The sequence below is a fragment of the Equus przewalskii genome, chromosome 7 (genome assembly GCF_037783145.1).
Source record: "Equus przewalskii isolate Varuska chromosome 7, EquPr2, whole genome shotgun sequence".
In the NCBI taxonomy this organism is placed as follows: domain Eukaryota; kingdom Metazoa; phylum Chordata; class Mammalia; order Perissodactyla; family Equidae; genus Equus; species Equus przewalskii.
The window spans coordinates 20,949,150-20,974,351 of record NC_091837.1 but is presented as its reverse complement, the minus strand read 5'-3'; the positions used below and the strand labels follow the sequence as shown (position 1 = coordinate 20,974,351).

Below are 25,202 nucleotides of genomic sequence, written 5' to 3'. Positions count from 1 at the left end.
ACTTTAGTCCCTCTCTGGGCTTCTTGCCTCACTCTTCATATGTTTACTGAGGGTCAACTATGTGCCAGGCACTGTCCTAGGCATTAGAACGCAGGCCCTGGCATCTGAAAGGCAGAGTTCCAGATTCAACTCTGCCACTTCCTAGTGCTTTATTACGGGCGAGTCACTGGCCCTCTCTGAGCCTCAGTTTCTCCGTGCGTAAAGTGAGGGGATTGAACTTATGTCATAGGGTCTCCCCAGAAAAGATTGAATGAGATCCTGCCAAAAAATTGTAGAATGCCTTTGAACTTGGCTCTGAGAGAGAGACATTCTGAGGATGAGCTTTGGGATCATATAACCCTGGGTTTGAATCCTGTGTCTGCCACCTACTGTGTAAGATTATGCAAGGGACTTAATTTCTTGAGTCTCAGCTTCCTCGTCTGTAAAGTTGGGATGATAATAGTACCCTCAAAGGGTCATGATGAGGATTCAAGGAGAGGATACCTGTAAACTTCCTAGCAGAATGGCTGGCACATAGTCATTTCTCAATAAATGGTAGCTGCCATCATCACCACCATCTCCATCATCATCACCATCTCATCTCATCATCATCTATAACGTGAGCTCTAAATGCTCTCTAAGATCCTACTTTTCAAGGGAAGAATTAAGTGACAATATGGTAGCTCACCCTGGGCCATCTCAGTGAGACACTTTGGAGGAGGGGCCCCAGTAGAGAGAGTTCTCCTTCATTTTGCAGAGAAGCTGTAAACAGATCCCGATCCACTGGAGATTTCCTGTTCTTTCCCCACAGTCAGCAAGAATAGGACCCTTGAGATCTGGCACACTGGAAGCCATGGGAATCCATTTCTTTTTGTGTGTTTCTCCTTTTAATGACTTTGTTTTCGTGTCCATATAGTGATTTCACTTCAGAAGGCCAGCATGGATCTTTTGAGGATGGGCCTTTGGCCAAAGCTCACTTGTCTGGTTTAGACCTCCTAGAACCTCCCAACTCATCCTGCTCAAACCACGTGCTGAAAGGTGAGGCTGGCACATTCCACCCTGGGGTGGCTGTCAACTCCTTTCTCCCTCTGTCAAAACATTTGAATTGTAGGAGGGGTTGTGGATCATGGGATCATAGCACCCTGCAATTTGAGTGCTCTTAATTGTTGCTTTTTAACCTCTTGCTTCCTCTCTTTAGGAAAATCGGGTAACCACATCCTCATTTTACAGATGGGACTTGGGGACATTAAACGTCTTTTCCAAGGTTGTGCTGGGGCTGGACTTGGTTCCCAGAAACTTGTCAGGTCCTTATTCAATGAAGCCATCCTACCCCTTAGAAATTTCTGTTTCCTAAGCCTCATCTTTCCTGCTCTGAATTCCGAGGCACCCAAGGTCCAGGTCAGAAATCTGCAGCAATGTGAATGAGGACAGGTCAGCTGGGCTGATTTGGGGGGAAAAACCACTTGGAGGCTCCCACGCTGGGGTCAAACTCTTCTCTGAGCCGAGAGGAGTAGTGAAGGTCTGGGGGCGTGTGTGGGGAAGGTGCTTCGAAGTCACAGCTCCTTTGCTCTGAGAGCGAGCGACAATATTAGAACAAGTGTGGGGTAGGTAGGCTGTCACTGATTTCACTGTGTGGTGTCGAGAAGTCCCGTCCCCCACTTCCGTGGACTCCCCCTCTCTGCTCTAAGCATCCAATAACTTAACTTCGCTGCCTGAGGCTTCGCTTCCCGCCGGTCCCCGCCTCCCCGCATCTTAGCGCTGTCCGCGGTGCTGATCGCCAATCTCCTGATTGCCGTTTCCACCAGCTGGGATCTCTGGTGCGCTCAACCTCTCCGCCCGGCCTCCCACCTCTCCTTCTCCAGGCACCTCATGCATAAATCACGGGGCGGGGGGGAGGCAGGCTTGGTTCCCCCTGCGCCGGGAAGCTGCTGACCCCTCCCTCGCTCACACAGGGTTTTGCAGCAGTGGTGGCAGCCGCCACTGATTCGGGCACTGGGGAGGCAATTGATTCGTCTACCGCTAGCAGCCCGGAGTTGCCTACGCGGACGCGGACGACAGAGAGAAAGAGAGAGAGAGAGAGAGAGAGAGGGAGGGAGGGAGAGGCTCACAGAGCGAAAACCTTCTTCCATGTGGAAGGCAGTCTGAGGAAGCCACTGTCTTTGCCTTGTCCACCGACGGGTTTCAGTTTTCTCCTCTTCTAGCAGTGGTATTTCTTTTCATCTTGGTCCTGCACAATTTAGGGGTAGTTGTGTGTGTGGGGGGGGGGGGGAGAGAGGGAGAGAGAAAGAGTGCTCGTGCTTTGATTTTATTTTGGGAAGAGTAGGAGAGTCAAATGAACAATTTTTTTTCAGGCACCTCCACCGAGCTTTCAAACCAAGTCATTGGGAGTTAGCATCTTCCTACCCAGCAGGGAAGGGAGGAGTTGGCAAGAATTCAGCTCGCCCATTCCACCTGAAATCCGCTGGTGTTGTGGTAAGTGATATTCTTCTCAGTTGCGCAAATGAGTTAGGGGTATTGGAATCCCAGTTGCGATGATGTGTGTACATGAGCCGATGGGATGGAGGGGAGGTGGGAGGGGAGGGGTATGGAGGAATAGTCACGTTATTTGCCCACGTTCTGCAGTGTTTTATTGCCTAAATGGTACCCCAAAGCCAGATGAGATTTCAGCTCAGTGCCCAAGGAGGGGGTAAGAGATGCTCATATTTTAGGCAATGGAATAAAATTTGTGGCTTCTGCCCAGTTTGCCCTCTTCCTTGCAGCAGAAGCTGGGAAAGTAGCCGGCAGTTCTCTGAGAGAGTTAACCCTTTGTGGTGCTGGCCAGCCTGGCATAGAGGGTCCCTGTGTGTTCTGATCTAGCGAGTGGGCACCTTGGCCCTGGATGGGAAAGGGTCACCCGAGGCTGGAAGGTCACCTAGGCACACCAGGTGAAGCTTGTATAGGACAGGGCTTGGATGGTACCATCTTCCAGGGAGGTAAAGGAATAATTTAATTGTGGTGTTTTTTGCAAGCTTGGCTGTTCTAAGCTTCCTGGGAGTCATGAAAGGACCACAGTTTGCTTGGCGTGAGTGGTCAGGCAGGCCAGAGGGGAGCAGCCAGCTGTCTGCTGAGCAGACGGTGTTTTATTTTCACAGGTGGTGTAACCTGTAAGTTCAGGTATGGGGGAGTATATCCTGGCATCCCTGAGCCTGTCTCTGAGTAGGAAAAGAAGGGAACAGGGTTTGTTCAGATTCTGGGGAAGGGCTCCAGCTTCAGATCCGTTCCAGGGCAGGCCATGCTCCGCTCTAGCTTCTGTTTCTGAGATCCTGATGGAATAAGCCTGCACCAACCTGTTAGTGAGGAGGAAGTGGAGGTCTTTGTGACCGAATCCAGAAACCCACATTTAATTTTAAAATGCCTTTGCTGCTAATCTGTGACCCATCAAAAGGGGATTTCTCTTTGCGGTCTGCTTTGATTACATCTACCTTTCTGGAAATGAACGTCCTTATTTTTAGCATCTTCGTCATTATCTCAGGGGCCACCTCAGGCTTCTGCAGCCCCAAGGATTTCCTCTTTAGGTTCTTGCACTTAGAGGTGGGAGGAGTAAAACATCAGCCCCAGAGACCAGAAAGCCTGAAATGGGAGCCGGGCTCACTCTGCAATTTTCTCCAGCCCCAGAGCCAAGTGGGGACGCCAAAATCCCAGGGCGTGCGCCTGGTCAGGCAGAACATGTGAGGCAGAGGGGAAGGTTGCTGGGTGGTTAGTGCCAAAGATTTGGTCCTCAAAATCCCAGGTTTCCCTCGCTAGGTGACCTCAAGGAGGAAGTTGCCTTAGTCTCCTCCTTGGGAAGTCTCAAGTGTGAATGATGAATGTGAGGAAATTTGGTTTAAATAAGGAGCCACAGATCTGGCCATGGGTGATATTTAAAATATTGAACTTTGGGCACTAACGGGATCAGGATGGACCATGGTGGGGCCCTGGCGTGGGGGATCTTAGGGGTCCCCTGCTGTGCTGAGTGTTAACCCTTTAATTGCTGGATTAAGGGGAGGTTTGGGGGAGCCTGGGGGGGGCATCAGGGGGACCACGGGGACCTCAGTGCAGCGTCTCCATCCAGCGCGGGCGTATTTTAGTGTTTTAATGACTGGGTTAGCCATGCAGTACGTGCCGGCCCAGCTGAGGTAGCCGGGACTCGTCGTCCGCATGTGGGTGCTTTTCAAACACCTCCTTGCAGCCTCACTTCCTTGGGGGTGGCTGAGATCCAGGAGGCTGCCCTCCCTCCTCCCCAGCACATTTGAAATGGTGCATTGTGGTGCACCAGGCAGAGGGAAACGGAGGCTTCTGGAAAGAACCTTAGACTTGGATCAGGAGACCCGGCTTGCAGCCCCAGCTCTGCCTCCCCTTTCCAGGCCTCCGTTTCCCCATCTGTGCGATGAGGAGGTTGGTCTAGGTGGCCCCTAGGCCCCTTTTAGCTCTGAGATCCTGTGACTGTGTGATGGGGGGGTGTGTGTGCTTGCACACTTCTAGGAAGCATCAGCCCAGTGTTTGGGAATTTGTCATGTGTATTGAGGAGCTCCTGTTTGGGGTGAAGGGGGATGGGGGTCTCTTATCAGATCTTTGCCGGGTTCCTAGAATCCGGTGCTCAGCTGGAGAGAGACCTGCTTTATTCATGGCCTCCGATTCACAGACATGCAGATCTGTGGCCCTTGAAGGCCCGCTAGAGACTTATCCCAGGGGTGGCGGCCAGGACCCCTTTGAGAACCTCCACTCTGAACGATGCTTATTCACGCAAACACACAGCATCAGGAGGTTCGTGGACTCTCCCTGATGCCTATCCGAGCACCCCAAGTTCAGAACCTCTGATCTAGGCTTCACGGGTCTCAGAGAGGGAAAGCAACTTGCCCAAGTGCGCCCAGTAAGTTATGGCACAGCAACACCAGCATCTACCATCATGAAGACAGGGCCTCACCCCGCACTCCTGCCTCTGGCTGCCTCCCACCTCCCCCACCCAGGTGGGGTGCACACGGAGGGTTTCAGCAGCCCTCTCCAGCCTGCGCTGGTGATCGGGAAGCATAATTGTGGCAACAAATGTGGACATTTCCTTCCTCACTGGCAGGAGACAGGCAGCAGCCCGAGATAATGCAGTTCCAGCAGGGTGGCCTGGAGAGGCCGTCTCACCGGCTCGCTCTGCCTTTTTCCCTGTTCTCGCTGCTCCTACACATCCAGGCTGCCCGTTCCAGGCTGCGTGTTCTGGTTGGGCCGGCTGCTCCGGGGGTTATTTGTAGGATGTGGTACTTAACCCTCTCTCTCTCTCTGTGGGTCACAGAGGGTTTGTGACTTTCTAATAAAAACCACCCTGACATATGGACCTGTCTTCCGCTCTTTATCCCCTTGGAGTGGGGAGCTGGTGGTAAATGCAGACAAATCAGGAGTCGATGTGAAGACGATGAGAAGCAAACAGCACGGTTTATTTCTGTTGAGCGCTGTGGATGCAACCTGGGATAAAAATAAATCCGGGACCCAGTAGTGGTGGGCTGGAGCCAGCGAGCTTCAATTACTCAGCTGCCACCCAGGATGGAGATCCTTGACGTGCTGGAGAGTGAAGGAGGCACCACAGAAATAGCCTCCTCTCCTTCCTGCCCCCCCACCCCGCCTCGTCTGCCTCCTCAACCAGCCCTTCGAGGGGCTGTGGTGTGGGACTCTGGGAACAGCCAGACCCGAGTTCGAATTCTGACTCCAGTGCTTCCTTGCTGGATGACTTCAGGCAAGACTCTTAACCTCTCTAAGCCTGTTTCCTCAGTTAGTTATATTAAGGTAGTATGGTGTGGTGGCTAAGAGTGTGGGCTCTGGGGATAGACCTCTTAGGTTTAGATCCTGGTTCTAGTACTTTCCATTGTGTCAGTTTACCTCTCTTGGCCTCAATTTTCCATCTGTAAAGTGAGGATAATAAAGAAGATGTGGGAGTTTTAAGTTAATGCTTGCACGGTGCTTAGGACTGAGCTGGCCAGGAGTAAATAGCCAACACACGTTAGCAATGGGGACGATATTGATGATAGTGACAGTGAAATTACCCCTGGCTGAAACAGGAGTGGGGTGAGGTGGAGGAAGGTGGATCCTTCGGGCCAGCTGAGCAGCTTTGGGACCCAGGAGAGACGCCGTGCCTTGCAGACAGGAGGCTTCCCGTCCACTTATTCCCTCCGTGGGCTGCGTGCAGTTGCTGGAGGTCCCAGACCTCAGTTTCTCCATCTGTGAAATGGGCATAATGACCTTCTTTCCTTAAAGCTTATGAGGCCCCGAGGAGAGACAGCGGCTGTGAGGGTGGTGGGCAGGCTCTGGAGCGAGGGGCCCAGGAGGGGAAGCCCCGCTGAGCTGTGAGTCTTTGTTCCTCCAAATCCTGGGGAGGCTTTCGCTGAGTCATCCGCTCTCCAGCCCAGAGCCTGTGGATTTTTCCTAGGAGCCGAGCTTTCCCCCTCTTTCCTGCCATGGGGCATGCCCTGCCTTCCACGGCGCTCCTGCACAGGGCTCCCGAGGGGCTGCAAGGCCAGCTCCTCCAAGGCCACGGCTGTGCTGTCTTCATTTTTGGAGTCGAGGTTAGCACACAGCAGGGGCTCAGCAATGACTTGCATGAATGAATGAATGAACGAATGAAACCTCAAGTGATGGACTAGTGGATGGGTCAGTTTGGGGGAGGTGTCTTTGGACTAGGGTCCAGCCAGAGACCAGTATGCAGTCGGCACTTAATTAGCGTTTGTTGATTATGATGTGTCACTGGTGAAGAGTTTGGAAGGCTTTCATCTCGAATCTGCTACACGCTAAGGACAGGCCTCTCTCTCCTCCTGCCAGAGCATCCACTGACGTTTATTCACGTGTTGCACACTTATTGAGTACTTATGGTATGCCTGGCACCATGGTGGGGATTGGGAATAAAATGGTGACAAAGACACAGTCCCTGGGGATTTAGATAAAGTAAGTCACTGCGTACAAAATGTGATCTTTTGGGGGGTGGTGCCAAGAGGGCTTCCTTAGTCGCCCTTTTTAGGGTGTCTTCACTCAGCCCACGGCTCTCTGAAATGCCGTCATTAAAATTTCGTTCCTTATCTTAAGGCTTTGCTCTTGGACGAAGAGCAGATGCTCTGGGGTGGGATGAGGCATCCGGCCTTCTTGGGCATTTCCCTTCGATGAAGAGGAGCTGTGAAATCCTCTGTGAAGAGTGAGGGGAGAGCCTTTCCGGAGCGGGGCGTGGAGTTTGCGCATGCAAAGCTTGCGGGTGGAAGAGAGGGCGGAAGGCAGAGAAAGGCAGCCGTGGCTGGACTCACATCCTGCTGGGGGCTGAAAAGCTCTCGGTGCCCTAAGGAACCCAAGGCAAATTCTTGGGTTGTACCCTCGACCTTCTCCCTCTGAAGCTCTGAGTGCGGGGCCCTGGGACCCGTGTTTTCACAAGCCTCCGCTGCTAAAGGAGTTTTTTTGAAATGTGAAAACACTTTTACAGCTGTTAGTTATAACAGTTCTAGCTGTGTTTCGAGCCTCAGACTCTTTGCCAAGGTCCCCCACCCCCAGCCCACCCATCATCCCCCAGGGGGCTGAGCAGGGTAAGAATTGAGCTGTTGCCTCCTGGGCATACCCCATTTACTTTCTGCTACTGGCTGCCTCAGTTTCCCACAGGAGCTGGCCCCAGCAGGGCTGACCCTGTTCCTTGCTAACCTCAGAGCACTCCAGGGAGTCGCTTCTTTCTCAGCGGGGACCTGGGGACTTAGCTTATCAGATGCTCCGTGGCGAGGCCGCAGTGACCAGCTCTCCAGCCTGGCCAGGCCTTTGGGGCTTGAGGGCACAGAGCTGGCTCTTCTTAACCCAACTCGGCCCTCCGTTTGGGGCAGGGAAATGTGGGAGGCGGTGGTGCCGAGGCACCAGGCTGCCGTATGCAATGTCATTGTGGTTTCCTCGAAGTAATTGTCTTGCTGTCATTAGTTTTAATGCCATAATGCGCGCTTAAATCTCATTGTGATGGAGCCGTGTCAGACTCGGGCTTAGGAATCCGGCTAGGGAGCGGGATGACATGGCTCAGGAAGCTGGTGTTTCTGCCCACCCCTCTGCAGTTAATCAGCAAGAGGAAACCCAGCTGACAGCATCCTAATGCCGTTTGGTTTGTGAAAGATTTATTTGGAGAGACAGGGGGGAAAAAATCTCCTCATCTTTCAATATAATCTGCTTGAATTCGTTCAGCTGCCTTTTCCTATCTTTTTGTCTTTTTTCTTCCTTTCTTTCCTTTTTTCCCTCTTTAATGCATCTGCACAACGACAAGCAGCAACTCGTGAATGGAAGCAGCTTTCAGTAGAGAACAGATTATGTAAGCAGGTTTCGCTGCCAGCCTTGATGGCGGGCCGGCGTTCTGGGGCTGCTGAGAAGAGAGGGGATTTCCCGAACTTCGTGGGGAGGCCCTCAGTGTGAGATGCTGCCCCAAAGCATCTGCGTGGTCCATTCTGTCCCACAGCTGCCCCGCTCTCTCCGTCTCCCTCTGCCTGTTGGCCTCTCTCTGTCACAGTGGCCTGTGTCTCTGCATCTCTGGCTCTCTCTCCCCTTTTCACTGCCCCGGATCCCTTCCCTATCTTTCTCACCCTTCAGAAATTCCCCATCTCCCTTCTTGTGTTCCCTCTTTCCTCCCCTTCTTTCTCTCTCTCCATCTCTCTGGGCCCTGCTGCTGGCCTCTCCGCTTCCTTTCCTCCCGCTATCTGCCTCTCCTGCTCCTGCCCTTCATCAGCCCGTCTGTGCAGACATGCCCATGGGGCTTGTGAAGGAAATGCATTTGTGAGTCTCCGAGACCCCGAGTCAGGCCTCCAAGTAGGGTGACCAATCGTCCCAGTTGGCCTGGCCCTGAGGGGGTTTTTGGCCCACAGGACCCTGTGTGTTAAACCTGGGACAGGCTCGGGCAAACCTCTGCGTTGAATGATTGGAATTTTGTAGAACTTTCCAGAGCCCAGAGAGGCAGCTTTCTGGGCGAGTCCCCTGCCCTCCTGCTTGGGAGAGGGACATGGTGGTCTCTGCAGCCCTCCCCAGCCTTGGCATTCTCTGCATGGCTCTGGGGCGTGAAGATGACCCAGGCACCAGAGGCCCCAGGCCAGTCAAGGGCAGGGCGCCGACCGCCTCCTCCTTCCCCAATCTCCTCCCCTGACCAGACTGACCGCTCAGCCAGGTGTTCGTTCCTTTGTCACAAGAGGCGATGTGGCGAGACATTGCAGGTGCCTCCATGCCAGACGTTCTCAAACTTGAGCCTGTGTCCGAATCCCCCGGAGGACAACTAAAACATGGAGTTTCTGATGTCAAGGGACCAGGATGGGGCCCAAGGATTTGCACGTTTAACACATCATTCCCGGGTGATGTGGATGCTGCTGCTCCAGGAACCCCACTTTGAGAACCGCTGCTTTCTGCAAACTCCCTTCCCCGTTCATTCATCCCCAAATACGGACCGGATACTGCCATGTGCCAGGCTCTGTTCTAGGCAGTGGGACTCGGCAGTGGGCAGTTCCCTGCCATCCTCGAGCTTACAGTCCGGGGAGCAACAGAGGCAGTACGCAAGTGAATAATCAGCAAGATGATCTCAGACCGTGTCTAGTGCTGTGAAGGCAATGGTGTGACAGCAGAGAGTGACAAGTGGTGGGTTGGGCGGAGATAGTGAATTTAGTTAAAAACGGGTGGCCGGGGAGGTTTTTGGAGATGGTAAAGTTTGGATTGAGAGCTGAGTTTCTAGAAGGAGCCAGAACAATTCAGGTGGGGGGAACAGCAAGTGCAAAGGCAGAGACAACGGTGGTGTCTTGAAGGAACAGCGACAAGGCCAGTGAGTGGGGTGAGGGGAAGTGAGGGTGACAAGGTGGTTGGGGGGCCGGGGCGGGGTCACGTGGGACCTGCCAGCAGAGACGAGGAGTCTGGATTTGGTTTTATGTGGGGGGAAGGCCTTATTCAGGAGAGTGACATGACCTAATTTACAGTTTTGGTAATGATCACTTGGGTTTCTGAGTGGAGAACCGACTGCAGCGGGCAGGGGTGGAAGCCGGGAGACCACCGGGGGGGCCCCGTGATGGGGCCATGGGCCAGGTGGTGGCAGGGATGAAGGGGGTCAGGTTTGGGCTGTGCTCTGCATTAGCGCAGATGGGTCTCACCCCTGGGTCAGACGTGGGGTGGGGGGGTGGGGAGAGTCGGGGTCCACTCTGGGGACAAGGACCCGTTCTTGGCAGTGGTTCCTCAGTTGTGATTCTGGGGCCTTGGCTGCAACCAGGGGCTGGTGGGTTAAGAGGCAAGACCCACAGGACGAGCTGAGTGCGGGGCCTTTCAGGGGAGTCTGCAATGACCGTCCCACGCTGGCTACCATGTGCATCCGCCTCTCCCCGGGGGAAAAGGAGCAGCTCGGGGTTTCTTCCTCCCCTGAGCAGTGGCTGGATTAATCTGTCAGCGTTAAGCAGGATATTGGAACTTGGCGAAGACGATGAAGCCACTGGAAGTGGCTGCCGCCGCTGTGTCAGGCCGGGGTGTCTGGCCAAGTCTTTCTCCCAGAGGTCTGGAGATGGGGGGCTTGTAGGAAAGGCTGATGGGCAGCACGGAAGATGCGAGCTCCTGGCGTCTGCAGCTTGCCCGCTAATCGTTAGAGACCTACCTGTTGTTTACCAGCGCCAGAAGGGAACCATCGGCATTGGGCATGCGCCACTGGAGAATGGCACTTGTTCTGGGGCAGGCCGCCCCTCAGGTGGGAGACTGCAACCTGCAGACGGCGCCACCTGTCCTTTGCTTTTCAGAAACAGAGCCGCTGCTGTTTCTTTAGATTTGTTTCTCTTTCTTCCCTTGGAACATTTCTCTGGCCGGGCCAGGCCTCTGTGGCGTCTGTGCATCCTCTGCAGAGGGGTCTGGGCACATGTCATCTCCTGAACGGTGCATTAGCTCTCTGGAGAGAAATCTCCAGGGAAAAATAACTAGTGCTCGCATGTCGGGGACCAGGAGGGCCTTGGCACCTGATTATAGCCTGAGGAGAGCTGGCCTCCTGTGTGGCCTCTCAGTTTTCCATGGAGAACTCATCCGCACGGAATGTGGGTTTTGGCACGAGGCTCTGAGAGGCATCCTCCTCTCTCCTTTCCTGGTACGTGACCCGTGTTGATCCTCGCTGCCCTCTGTCTCAATTTTTCGTTATTTATTCTCTTTTATCCCCATACTCCATTCCCCTCCCCTCCCAGGCAACCCTTCTATTCTGTTTAATGGACATCTCTTTTGTTTGTATACGCACCTTCAAAACATGTACTTTTAGTCTATATAAATGTGGGGGGGTCAGATAATTAGGTGTTTACATCCCCCCCACATTCTGCCAGACTTATTCTGGGGGGGCATGTCTGTGTGTTGGGGGGCGGTTTCCTGACTGAGGCTGAGACAGTGCCCACCCCGGTGAGTAGTCATTTCCTGATCCACGTGGAGACCCTGGTCCTCCTCTCCAGTCAGCCGCACGAGCCACCTCGGTAGGCCTGGGCTCCTCCTCGAACACTGAGGTGGCCTCTCGAAATGGACTGGTGGCAACGGAAAGGCCCCTCTTGGCCCTGAATCTGCTCAAAGTGTAAGACACTACAGACGCTGTGGTGGGAGACCTCAAGTGGCCAGAGAGGCCCCCAGAGACACCCGAAGGCCTGGCATGGAGCAGACTCAGCTCTGGAAAATCCTGGTTGTCATGGCAGCAGGTCTGGGAGCCTGAGTCTCAGTGGGACACCACAGGCCTGTTCTGGTTGACACGGCCTGTCAGGGCGGCCTCACGTCTCCACTGTAGGGTGGTCTCTGATGCCCTGGCTGGCTTCCCACCTGCCTTCAGCACTCCATCACCCTCTTGCTAGAAAGATCACTGAGCTAAAAGTCTATCCGAGTGGGTTGAAGTCCCAGCCGTGCCACATGGTAGTTGCATCCTGGAGCTGTAGTTTTGTCTGGAAGCAAATGAATCGAGGGCTTGTCCACCAAGGCACAAAGCGGTCACGGGGCCAAGACCCTGCGCTTTGCATTTCGTGAGTCACCTCCTTTAATCCTCACAAAGCCGTGGGAAGGAGGCGTCATGATTATGCCCATTTCGCAGACCAGGACTCTGAGGCCCCAGAGAACGGAGAGGCCTCAGTTCCCCCAAATCCACGCTGTCAATAAAGGATAGAGTCAGGGACTCGCACCCAGATCTTCTGGACACCAAAGTCAAATATTGAACTTTTGTAGCAAGGAAGTGAATCTCCCAGGGCCTCCTTCTGCTCTGTGAAATGGGGTGTGATCAATCACCTGCTCAGAGTTGGTGTGAAGATCAAGCAACTTAGAGATTTTCTTTTTTAAATCTAAAACTGCGTAGAAGTGGATTCTCTAGGGTTCAGCTCCTCCTGGTTTGGATTTAAAGCGTGAATGCCCTTCCAATGAAGGACTGGGCCACACTGATCAGTGGCAGGCGGTGTGCTCAGTGGTTAGATGCACAGCCGCTGTCTCCAGACCTCCTTGGAATTCTGGCTGAGCCACTGGCCCGCCGGTGACCTTGGGCAAGTCACTTGGCCTCTCTGGCCTCAGTTTACTCGCCTGTAAGATAGGAATAATAATAACACCTCCCTCATAGAGTTGCCCTGAGGATTACATGACTTTATATATATTTATATGAAGCACCTGGAACAGCGCCCAGCACGTGGCACACTGTGTAAACGTCAGCTGTTCGTTATTGTGCAGAACTTAAATTAAAAAAGAATTACCTCTAGAGTCAACATTGTGTCACAGTAACCTCCTAGAGAGGAGAGTTGGAATTAGCACCTCCATTTGCAGAGGAAGGAAGGAAGCCCCCTACAGATCAACCAATTTCCCAAGCTCCCAAGCTGAGTTAGGGACCAGAAAAATGTTTAGTGTCCCCAGATGACAATGGCCAAGCCACAAAGTTCCAAAGCGTAGCAGGTGCACCAGGTCAACGACAAAGGGTAAATCCAACAAAAGCAACACAGTGACAGTCACGGACAGGCTGGAAGGAAAGCAGACAGTTCATTTGGTGGCCTCAGGATCCCTCCCGATGGGCCCAGCAGCTGGAGCTGTGAGCGCTTCCCAGTGGTGCAAGTGGACACCACACCTGCTCCAAGCCGCAGCACGCCTGGCCGCAGCACGCCTGGTCACCGGGAGCACCCTCTCTCCCGAGGGCGGGCCGCCAGCAAGAGGGGATCTGTGACGCTCCAGCTTGGACAATCTGGGGCCAGGGGGCTACTTCTCATGCTTTTTTGGAAGTTGGGACCCCTCAAGCTTCTGTGCCGATCCCCCTGCATGTGCCATCAGCAAACCTCAGGGCTGTCTGTTCTCAGCGTCGTCAGTACCAGGCACTATAAGACCCGACTAGTCGGTGGGATAGCCCAGCATTAGGAGCTCAGCATTGAGAGGGCAACACTCCTCGGATTCAGACCTCCCGTTCACCCCTTTCTAGTTGCGCAGACTTGGCCAGTTACCCAAGGTCCTCGTCCCCCAGCTTTTTCCAACTGTAAAATAGGGGTGCTGTTCATAGCACGTATTTTGTAGGGTTCTCGTAAGGATCAAATGGGTTCACGGGCTGAGCTCCCAGGACACTGTCGTTGTCACCATTGGGATTATTTCTTAGCAGCCAGTACAGACTCATTCTCAGATCTTTGGATCTTCCTAATTCAGGAAAGTTCTGGGAGGCCACTCACCTATGCTCGTGGTTTCCAAACTCGGATCTGGCCCATAATAAAGTTCCCACTGGCCCTGGAGAAAGCAGGAGAGTTAGGCGTTTACAGATGGGAAAAATGTCCCCAACTAAATTTTCCTAGAACGGATTCTCCCTTAGCTTGATATTAAGTCTTTTCAGCTCATTTAATGTTAAAATATATCCTTTAAAAATGAAGCATTGGCAATAGTTGATAGTAGTTTCTTTTTCTAAGAAAACTTTGAGGGCCCTCCTAGGCAAATAACAAAAATTGCCAACCCTACAGAGGCCCCCTTAAATGTGGGAGGGAATTCCACTCATTTGAGAGGGCTAATTTGGTCCCGTCATTAACCTCAGTGTGTGCAAGAATCTCCTGGGGTGTTTTTTAAATGCAGATCCTTGAGGTCCATCCGCAGAAATTCTGGTTCAGAAGGTTCGGGGTTGTGCACAGGAATCTGCAGTATAAAGAGTTTCTTGATGATTCAGTGGCAGCCGGTCCACGGGTCTTTCTGGGAGGAACGCTGCTCTTTCTGGTTCTTTACCACGTGAAGCTTCCTCCCCACTCCCTGGGCAATGGGCTTGAATGCCTCCAGTGAGGGAGGCTCAGCACCACGCACGTTGTCGGACAGGCCCGGTGAGCATGCGTCCTTCCTGAGGTTGACTTAGATCTGACCCCTGTCGCTTCTGATCATTCTTCCTCCTGGAGCTTAACTGCAGAAATAAAATTCCTTAGACATAGCCTGATCCTTAAGAGTTAAATGCACGTTAGGAGGTGATTGCATGAGGCTAAGAGTCTGAGCTCGTTTTCATTAGAGGGAGAACTCAGAAGTGACGGTCTAGCCTCCTCTGTGTTGTAATTTGGGCCCCCCTCAACCAACATACAATTGTTCGTTCATTCAGTCAATAAATATTTATTGACCCTCTGTTACCATGGAAGTCCGATGACTTCAGATGCAAGGTGGACTCAGTTTCCACGTTTTCCTCATAAAACGATCAATTTCCCCCAACCCCACAAAATGTTTTTCAGACTTAAATAAATAACCTTTCAGGGATGTAGATGAAATGGTCAAATGCCCATTTATAATATTTGACCCGTTAATTGTATCACACACATACTTAAAATCACATGTTGTATAAAATAATCAGTGAATCCATAAAAACTGTGCTTTTCTGCCCTCGATATATATCGAAAAAAAATTAACAAACCAGAAAAGTAAAGAGAGTTTTATAACTTTAATCAAAGTTGTCTACTGCAAATAACTTTTGGTGAAGAATGGGAAGAGGAAGAGATATCATTTGGAGTTGCCTGATGGTTGAAAAGCTTAGAAAGAATTCACGTAAACTATTTGGTTATTCAGAACAAAGTAAATTGAGACAGGTGGCTTGGCAGTATGAAAAACATTTTAAGGACCTGGATAGAAGGTGAATTTCTGCTTCTGCTTCCTACCTGAGGAGTATTTGGTTGGGGCATCCTTGTCTTCTATTTGGTCTTTTTACGGTATTTGTCAGGCACTGTGCCCACTGCTGGAATATAGTAGAAAGTAATTTAAATTTGGTATCTTCCATCAAGGAAGTAGACATGAATCAGTAATCATGCAAATGGACGAGCACAAATCTATGAAAGCATGTCACAAAGAAATCTGACCTAATCTGGGAGGGCTTCCCTGAGGAAGTGACATTTGATCTGGGAGCTGACGCATGAATAGGAGTTAACTGAGTAAAGGGACGAGAAAAGAACATTCACGGCAGTGAGAACAGCATGTGCAAAGGCCCTGAGGTGGCATTCAAGGATCTGAACAAAGGCCAGCATGGCTGGAACACAGGGTCGGGGGTAGCTCAGTGTGAGATGAGGTTGGTGGTACCTGCAAGGCCATGGTGTGGCAACCTGTCTTTATTCTGAGGGCAATGGGGTGTCACAAGCAAAAGGATGACCCAAGAAGATCTGTTTTGAAAAGGCCTCCCTCATTGCAGCACAGAGGAAGGACTTGGGGAGATCTGACAAATACTCTGACCCAGAAACAGCTTCGTGCATTGGCCAAGCCCGCCACCCCCATCCCACCCTCTTTACAGCGCTGACTCCCTGGGAAGGAGGACAGAGGGACCCTAAGCAGGGAGAGGTTGCGTTCAGCATTTAACCATCGTGTGAGCTCCTCCCTGAAAATATGGAGGATGAGAGTGGAGAGAGGAGGGAGGGATGGTTGCCGGTCTCCCTGGCTTTAACCCCAGCTCTGCTGCTGTGTGACTGGGAGCAAGTGACTAAATCTCCCAGTGCCTCAGTTTCTCCATCTGGAAAATGAAGGACAACAATCCCATCTCCCTCATTGGGTCATCTTGGGAATTTAACAAGGCAATACACATGCTCTTTGCCTGGAACACCCACGGCACGTGAGAGGTGCTCAGTAAACATTAGTCATTATTATTTTGATGACGATGAAATCTCAGAGCTGAACATTCTAGAAAGGATCCTGTTTATCCTTTTCACCCTCTGCCCCCTGCCTCAGCTCCTTCAGGCCTTTCCTCAAACACCACCTCCTCGGGGAGGCCTTTGCTGATCGTCTTATTTAAAATCGCACCCTTGCTCCAGAATGCCACTTCCTCCTTCTGTTTCCTATTTCTCCCTAGCACTCAGCACCATGTGACACACTCTCTATTACTTATTTATTTTGTTCCTTGTCTGTCTCCCCCTACTAGATGGTCGGATCCACCGGAACAGGGATATTTGACTGTTTTATTTACCGCTGTCTGCTCAGGGCACTGCATCCCACAGCATCTGGCACACAGCAGGTGCTCAATAAGTGTTGCTTGGATAAATGAACGCAGACAATGCCATTCTAATGCTCCTTGCTCTCCTTCAAAACCTCACCCGCTCCCGAGGCTGCTCGCACTTACCTGTCAGTTCGTTACACACCAAAAGCAGCAAAAGGAAAAAGATCCCCAAACCCTAGGAGCAGGGTGGGGGGTGGGAGGTGGATGGGGAAGGGGTTGAGACACCAGAGATTCTGGTGATGGGGAAGAAATTGAAGGTCTCTTACAAAACCAGCTCAGCAGCCTGATCTTTTAAACCCGATTAATCACATTAAGCCTCTGTCAATATCAACATTACCTCAGCCCGGCCGGCAGCTGGTGGAGCAGCAGACTTATTCAATATTTAAGAAGACCTGCATTGCAGGCGGAGGGTTTGGGCCGCGTACGGAAGAACAAGCCGCAAATGCTCAGGGACAGTCTCTTCAGTGGTGGATTATTTTTAAAAGGAGAGGAAAAGAGAAGGAACAGCCCCAAAGCCCCGGCCTTCCCCGATTTCTGGTAACTTTGAACAGCACACCCCAGAGTTTTCGCCCTGACTCAGGGCAAGAGAGAGCCAGGAGAAGGGAAACACGAACCAGGGAATTTGGTTTCCTGGGTCCTGTTTTTCTAGCGTCGCATAAAGCCATGGTTCTCAGAGTGTGGTCCCCAGGCCACAGCATCAGCGTTCCCTGGAACGTATTAGAAATGCAAATTCTCGGGCTGTGTCGCAGACCTCCCACAGCAGAAACTGGGGGAATGGCCGGGAAGTGAGCGTCAGTCTGCTTTCACGAGCCCCCCGGGGGCCTCGGATGCTCGTTCAAGTTAAGATGCGCTGGCAGAGGGCAGGGGCCCTGAGGAGGGTGCGGACTGGGGCAGGTGCTTCTGAGCGGATGGGCCTCAGCCCCAGCTGCACGTGATCATCACAGGAGGACTTTCGAAACATACGATGCAGGTGTGCGCCACGAAGCTCTGCTTTAGTTGGTTTGGTTGGGATCCTGGAATTAGCCTTTTTAACTCTCCCACCCCCCACGATTCTAGGATGCAGCCAGCGATGTGCCCCTTTGTTCTAAGGAAACCCCTCTGTCTACCACTGGCGTATCTTGGAAGAGTCATCTGTCCTCACGTGTCCTCATTTGGGGCATCTGTGAAGTGAGACCTAAACTCCCATCTTACGTCAGCTGCAAGGATGTTATGAAGGTTAAGAGAGATGCTATTGTGAAATCTCTGTGGGGCGTGGAAGTGCAGTGCAAATGGAGGAGTTGACGAGGGTCTCCCGGGATGGGCAGCGCCTTTCAGCGGTTCTTGCCCATTCCCTTCTGGTTGCCCCAGCCGCCCCCTCATCATCGTGGGGGACCAGGGCCACAAGAGCAGTCACCATTGGAGGATTTTCAAGAGGCTCCTCAGTTCGGAGGTTACTGCACGTGGGAGAGGAAAGGTTGATGGCAGATGCTAGAGGCAGAAAAACAAGGAGGTGGGTATAAGTTCAAAGCTTAGCGCTGTGGTTGTTGGCAACGAGGACTTCAGGCTAGAACTACCATGATTCTGAGAGGACGGCTACACAGTAACGTGGGCCAGCAGTGTCCTGAGAGCCCGCATGCCTCGCTTCATCCGAGTCTTCCGTCAGCCCTGAGAAGAAGGTAAACTTTAACCCCGATTTTCCAGACAAGGAAAGGGAGCTGCAGAGGGGCCAAGGAACTCGCCCAAGGTCCCAGGCCAGCGAGGGACAGAGCCAGGACCAGCCCCAGGGAAGTGTCTGCATTTAGCCACTTCATATTAAACGGGTCCCTAAGCTGGACTCAGGCTGGCGTCCCAGAAGAGGTGATTACTGAGAAGGCTTTCTGAAGATGTCTCCAGAAGCACCAGGTGAAGCGACTGTGGGACCAGTAAGCATCCTCTCCTCCTCCTCTTGCCTCTGGATTCAGACCCTTAACACAGCGCCTCCTGCTTGTTTCAGCTCTTCATCATACGAGCCTGGTTTTCCACTCAAGGCGTCTACGTCCCCAGGTCCCGTGAAAACTTGTTGGGGACACTTTAGCTTCCTTTCTCGATTTTCATCTGGCGGTTTCGCCATGCAAAACCAGACCGAAAACTCAGAAACAACTGCAAAGCCTCGACTCCTCTTTTAGAGAGAAATGACCCTCCAGCTTTCCTTTCCTCAAGAAAGGGCTGGTAATCAGGGCCAAGGAGACTCCATCCTCACCTGTCCTCAGCTTTGAAAGATGAGGGCCTCCCTGCCCCCTCAAATCAGCCCTCACCAGTGACCCAGTTTATTGCAGAAACTGAGCTGACAGCCTGGCTCGAGAGGAGTCGCTTGCAACACCCCCAGCTGGCTGCAAACATTTCTCCTCTGAGTATACTCTATGGATGCTAGAGATTGAAAATATAAAATAAACCCATTTGCTCCCAGTCCTGGCTCGCTGTGTGATCCGGCTCCAGAAAGGCTGCGTGCTAGATGATTCCTGTCAGTTTGGCGTCCCTGGTGAACCCCCGAGCCAGTATGTTCACTCTCGGTAGGTTTCCACCATTCCTCTTCACCTCGTTTTGCCCCAGAAAGGTGGTGGTGGAGGAACGGGGTTTGAAATGCACCTTCGGTTTCTCGTGGGAGAAGCTGGCCAGGGAACAAGCCGTAATGACAGTACTTCAGAGGTCCTTGGCACTTTTCCTCCCAAATTGCTTCTTTGCGCCAATTATCTCATTATTTGCCCCTTGCCTCTACCACACTGTGAAAAATAAAATAGAAAACAGACCAAACTCCTAAGCATTTGTCCCACTTCATGGTCCTCGTTGCAGGAGGGGAAAGCAGAAGGCTAGGAGCACTTGCTGATTAGTATACAAATGTATGCACCCTTATATACACGCGTGCATATACATAAGGTATCGTATATTTCATATCATTACCCAGTATGTGTGTAGATGGACAGACAGACAGACTAGTTGATTCTCACTGTTTGCAGTGGTTCCGTTCTATAAACGTTCTACATGATCACCGAACTAGCAAATCCTGACCCCTTGCTCCTGGGGGGAGCGCAGGGTTAGTTCTATGAGCCTCTGGTCCCAGTTCATCAGCCAATCCACATATCCGTGTTTTACATGTGTGTCTATTTGAAGACACCTGGTCTAATATACGTCTCAGTCTGCTTGCGCTGAGATAACAAACTACCTTAGCCTGGGCGGTCGATGAGCAACAGAAATGTATTTCTCACTCTGGAGGCTGGAAGTCCGCTATCAGGGTGCCGGCGTGGTCAGGTTCCGGTGGGACCCCGCTCCTGGGCCACAGACTGCTGACCTCTCAATGTGTCCTCGCATGGCAGGGAGCAGAGAGAGGAAGCGAACTCTCTCTCAACCCTTCTAAGGGCAGCAGTCCCGTCACGAGGGTCCCACTCCATGAGCTCCTCTAATCCTCGTCACCTCCCAAAGGCTCCACGTGCTCATACCATCACATTGTGGGGGCGAGCTTCAAGACAGGAATTTGTGGGGGGCACGAACATTCAGTCCATAACAACATATATTGTTGATTCAGGAACGCTGAACGCATGGCAAACGGCACTGGAACTCAGGCCATAACAAAGCTCGTCTAACAAACGTATTTTCTCTGTAAGACGCATCACAGCCTTCTCGCTCTTGGGAACCCCAGATGGCACTTCAGCACTGTGCTCGGGGGCCATTGTGAACAGTGAAATCACCAGAACAATGCAAACAAAACGACACTAAACAGACCTCAAACAAGAGGCTTGTTGCCAGTCTGAGAGCGGGCATGAGAGGGACCTCGGCTCGGAACACGCATGTCGGGCAGCTCTCTGTTTTTCGGCTGCTCTGTGCGCGTCTGCGGATGACCCGCTTCCTTTTGGGATGACAGATAAATTTCAGGGAGCAGGCAAATTGGCAAATATGGAATCTGCAAATAAGGAGAATCGACTCTGTGTGTGTGTCAATGAGGACGACAATGATGGTAAACGCGTCTCAGACTAGTTCAAGCGACACAAAGGGACTTTTCCTCCTTAGCGTAACCTGAGTCCACCACCTGGCCAAGGCCCGACGCTTTCTAGTGGCTCAAAAATGGTGCTGGCCCTGAGCTCTGATCGTCTCTTAGTGCTGCTTTCTTCCGGGTAGGCCTTGCTCTCGGGCCGGCTTTCTCCGCCTGGAAGGACCCCACCAACGTGCTTGGAATTCGGAAACTCAGGGCTTAGCCCCGCATAGTTCACAGGAATCGTCCTTCACAAGACTGAAAGTTCCGTGGGGGAAAGGAGTGGACACGGCTCCTCCTTCTCCTGGAACCAACTCCCCAACTTTCCTCTAGCGACCCGTCTTTTCCGTGTCTCAGTCCACGGGGTTCAGGAGGGGCTGACCTCCTCTCTGCTGCTGTCATATTTACTGGCTTCCCATTGGCCAAAGAAGGTCACATGCTAAGCCAGCGTGCGTGTGGAAGGGACGACCAACGTGGAGGGCATGTTCGTGAGGACGTCAACTTAATAGTCCGCCACGCTGCCCCAGAATCAAGGCCTATGGTCCACATTTTTCCCGCTGGCTTCACATGCTTTTGACAACTCATGCAAGTCCCTGGGAAGCTGGCTGTGGAGAAGGGGCATGTGTCCGTGTCTGCCCCTAAGGTGGTACAAATGCTTTACAACTAGACTGAGTGGCTTTGAAAGGAGGAGACACCAGCCCCGCTTCAGATGGGGTTTGCATGTGAGGTCTCCCCAGAAGGTCTTCAAGTCAGGGGACGGGCGGCGACTTCGCTAAGGCAGCTTGAAGGCGTCGTGTGTGCATGTGTGTGTGAGCGTGTGCGTGTGTGTGTGGTGTGGGATATGCGTGCTGTATGTAGATACGGACCCTGACATCTGGGGTTTGAATACTGGCTCTGCCGTTTGTTTAGCGGGTGACTTTGAGCCAATCCTTAACCTTTCCCGCCTCAGTTTCCTGGTGTAAAGTGGGCTAATGACTGAGTTGAGAGTTAAGTTAGGTAGCGCCGTGCCAAGTACCAACACGTGTAAAGCTCTCAGCGCCGGGCCTGGAATAGGAGGAATGCTCTCTATTTGTTCGGGGTCCAATGAAGAAGGTTGGGGAGGAGGAAGAAGATGCTCGGGGCGTTTAGAGGCGCGCTGTGCTTGCCTCCCAGCCCTACGACTTACGGGCTCTGATTCCGTCCTGGGGAGAGCCAATTAACCTCTATAAACCTCAAGTTTTCTATCTGTGACATGCACTCAGTGGTGTCTCTGCAAGCGTTAAAGAGCCCACGTGTGTCAATCGCTTGGTGTGGCCCCAGGCACGTAGGTGACGGCAAATGCCATTACAGCTGTTGTCATCAGCCTGTGGATGCCGGAGGTGGAATGAGGGTAACAAACTCCTCTCTATTGAGTTCTAGCTGCGTGCCAGGCACTGTTCTAAACACTTTGCAAGTATTCACTCCGTTAATCCTTCAACGTCCCTGGGAGGCAGGTGCTGTTATCGCCATTATTATCATCTCTGGTTTCACATGAGGAAACTGAGGCACAGAGAGGGTTAGTGACTGTCCTAACATCATCCAGCTAGAGAGAGGCAGAGCTGGGGTCTGAACCCCGGCAGCCCCTCTGCCTCAGTGACGAGGGTCGTCACGCCCACCGGCCCGGTGATGCTGAAGACCAAGGGCCTCGTCAACTGCGGAGCGCTCCATCTGGACGTGATGTTCTGATGGCTGTTTCTGTGGGGACAGGGCAAGGGCCAGGGACTTTGTGGCCCGTTCCTGGTCTCCAGCCGACACTGACCGAGATTCATTTTCCTGTCACTTGCCCCGCTCGGCGCCAGGAGGGCCTGGGCAGGAGAGGGAGAGGACGGCGGCGGTGGAGCGTCAAGATCTATTATTCATGGGAATGAAGAGAAGCTTTCCGTTCCGTCTGAAGTGGTCTCGGATTTCTTGGAATCCACACTCCAGGGAGCGGCCGTGGCTGGACTGTGTGAGACGAGAGGTGTCCTTCCTGGCTAGAGACTCTGTGACCCACATTATTTTGGGGGGCAGAGGTTCTGGGGGAAGGCCTGGGTGGCACCCGCCTCGGGAGGGTTGGGCCTGTAAAGCCTGGGCTCGGTACCTTTCACTCCCCTGTCGTCCCCTCCAGCCCCTCGACGGCGCCGTGAGGCAGGTGCTGTCACAGCTTCCGTTCTGCAGACGAAGAAACGGAGGTTCTGCGAAGTCAAGTCACTAGCCTGGGCTCACTGAGCTTGAGCTGAGCTGGGGGTTCAACCCACGTCCACGTGACAACAAAGCCTGAGCTTTTGATGGAAGATTCTGTCATGAAATTTGTACCGTGGGTGAAAATGATGGTGACCCATGTGTGTCTGCGTGTGTGTGTGTGTGTGCGTGGTGGGGCTGGAGGTGTAGGTGTGACGGGCGTGGGGTAAACTGGCAGAGGTGCGGGGGTGCTGTGGGTGGGGATGGCGCTGGGGTGGGGGAGGAGGGCAGTGTGGAGGCTGTGTGAGTGTGTGTGGTAGAGGGGCGTGCAGTGGGAGTGTGCAGGAGTAAGTCTGTGGAGCCTGTTCTCAGGAGGGGTGGGTGAGTACAGTGTGTGATGTGGGCGGGTGTGAGTGGGCTGCGTACACGGGAGCGTGTGTGAGTGTGGGCAGGCGCAGGTGGATGGCGGGGAGGTGTGGAGGGTGCAGGAGTATGGGCGACGGTGGAGCGGGGATGTGTGTGCCCAAGTGTGTGCGTGTCACGGCAAGGAGAAAAGGCACGTGGAGCCCTTCCTGGGGCCCTAATGGCCTCTTCTTCCCACGGATGAAGTGAATGATGCATTTTCCCAGGGCAGGGAGCATCTAAGGCCAGAGTACTTCATCTTCCTTTCCTGTCACCGGAGGCTGGCTCTGCCTGCTTGATGAGAGAGTTAAGCAAAGTCAAGGAGTCTTGCCCACACATGAGAGGGAGGAGTCTGTGAGCTTGAGCCATTCCTTTCCAAATGCAGAAAGAGGGCATTTCAGAAAAGCACATCTTCACAACAGCCCCAACAAGTAGTTTTGCTGTTTGTGCTTGATTACTTCTAGTGACTAGGAACTCATTACCCCTCAAAGCAGCACATCCTCTTTTTGATACCTCTGATGGTTAGAAATCTGTTTTTTCCCTTAATCCAGACTCTCCCTCACTATACCTTTCAGCTGTTGGTGACAGGTCTGGCCAGGCGACTGTGTCGTAAGAGTGGTTGTCCAGAGCAGTGGTTAAGACAGTTGGTATTAAAGGGAGACCTCCTGGGTTTATGCCTTGGCTGGCTCCACCATTCCTGGCTGGTGACCTTGGACAAGTTAATGCACCCCTCTGAGTCTTAGGAATAGGAATAACTTCAGAGCCTGCCTCATAAGATGGTGGTGAAGATGGAATGAGGTGGGATATGGAAATTGCCCATCTGCAGGCTGGTGCTGTTAATTTCTATGCCATCCCACCTTTGCTAAGGACAGATCCTCAGGGCAGGATAGTGAGCTAGTCAAGGGCACAGGTTCTGGAGCTAGACCACTGGGATGCCAAGTGGGGCCCCATCATTTACTAGCTGTGTGACCTGGGAGAAGTTACCCAACCTCTCTGTGCTCCAGGTGCCTCACCTGTGAGGGGAACAATCGTCGTTCATTGGGTCATTGTGAGGATTAGGTGAGTTAAGTATCTGGAAAGCACCTGGCATATGGTAGGCCCTCAGAAACTGGTCACACACCCAAAGGAGTAAATGGGGAGAGTTTAATGAAGAGGCTATTTACAGACGTGAGCAAACCAGCAAGGTCAAGGGCAACCAGGATGCTGGAGCACCCCAGCATCCAACAGAGGGAGCTAGCACCATCCCCAGGCTAGGAAGGACGTGAGGGGAACAATTACAGACCCAGAAGGGAAAGGGTTGCAGGGCGAGGTCCTCCCGACAAGAGCTGTGACCTTCATCGGAGGGCCATAGCTGCCCATGGTGACCAGCAGGAGGGGTCCAGGGGATAAATACCCCAGCATCTCTTTCTTCCCTCCCTCCAGTTGTCTACTGGTGCCTCCCTTTAGACAAATCCAACCAGAAGCCAGAGGCAAGGGAGCCATTGATGCTGTCCACACAGCCTGGCCTCCCAGGGCACAGAACAGGGTGGAGGGTGAATGGGTCAGGAGGAAATAGAAAATATCCAGCAACGCTGTTATTATTATTACGTTGGACCATACAATGCTGCCACTATGCAACCATATTTGCCATATAAAAACAGCAAATTAATATGCTTCGCCAAACATTATACTGTTTGCACCAACAGTCAATAGAGCTGGGTGGTCAGAAGGCTCATTTATGAGAGACCCAGATCTGAGTCCTCGGCTGTCCCACCTGCCACCAGGGTGACCTTGGCAAACCAGAGCCTCCGTTTCCTCATCTGTCAAATGGGAATGCCACGTCTCCCACGTGTGGTTTATGAAGATGCTCCTCTGATGCGAGGATGGGGCCTGCCGCCATTGTTTTCAGGTGATAAATGGCCCTCTCTGCTCTGAGGATCTCGTCCCAGAGCCACAGGAGGGATCAGGACGACGCCCGTGGTCTCCCTGGCATCTTGAGAGTTAGGGCTGCAGAGAGTCAGTTCCAGCTGAGTTTTAACCAGAAGAAGCTTCACTGCAGCCAGGGCCTGAGTGGCGGCCGGGGGCCATTAGGCTAAATGGCTTGTTTTCCTCCGCAGACCTGTCTAATCGCATTTTCCTGTTTGGGGCAGCGTGTGTGTCTGTGCGCGCACGCGCAGATGCAGAAGTCAGTGCGAGTTTTTCCCCCCGTCCTCGCTCACCACGCTGTAGCTGAAGCAGAGATAAGCTTGTAGCAACACAGCAAAG

General features: G+C 52.6%; 1 protein-coding gene across 4 annotated transcripts in view; it reads left to right on the top strand.

Moving 5' to 3' along the window:
- The first annotated feature begins 1,657 nt into the window (after positions 1–1,657).
- RPH3A (rabphilin 3A) overlaps positions 1,658–25,202 on the top strand; it is a 95,517-nt gene continuing 71,972 nt past the window's right edge. For 2 of the 4 annotated variants that reach the window (XM_070628846.1, XM_070628844.1), the window contains exons 1-2: positions 1,658–1,796; positions 2,331–2,451. The gene's annotated coding sequence lies outside the window, so the exon portion shown is untranslated. Of the gene's footprint in view, positions 2,186–2,330; positions 2,452–25,202 lie in introns of all 4 variants that reach the window. The other 2 variants (XM_070628845.1, XM_070628843.1) reach the window with 2 other exon arrangements.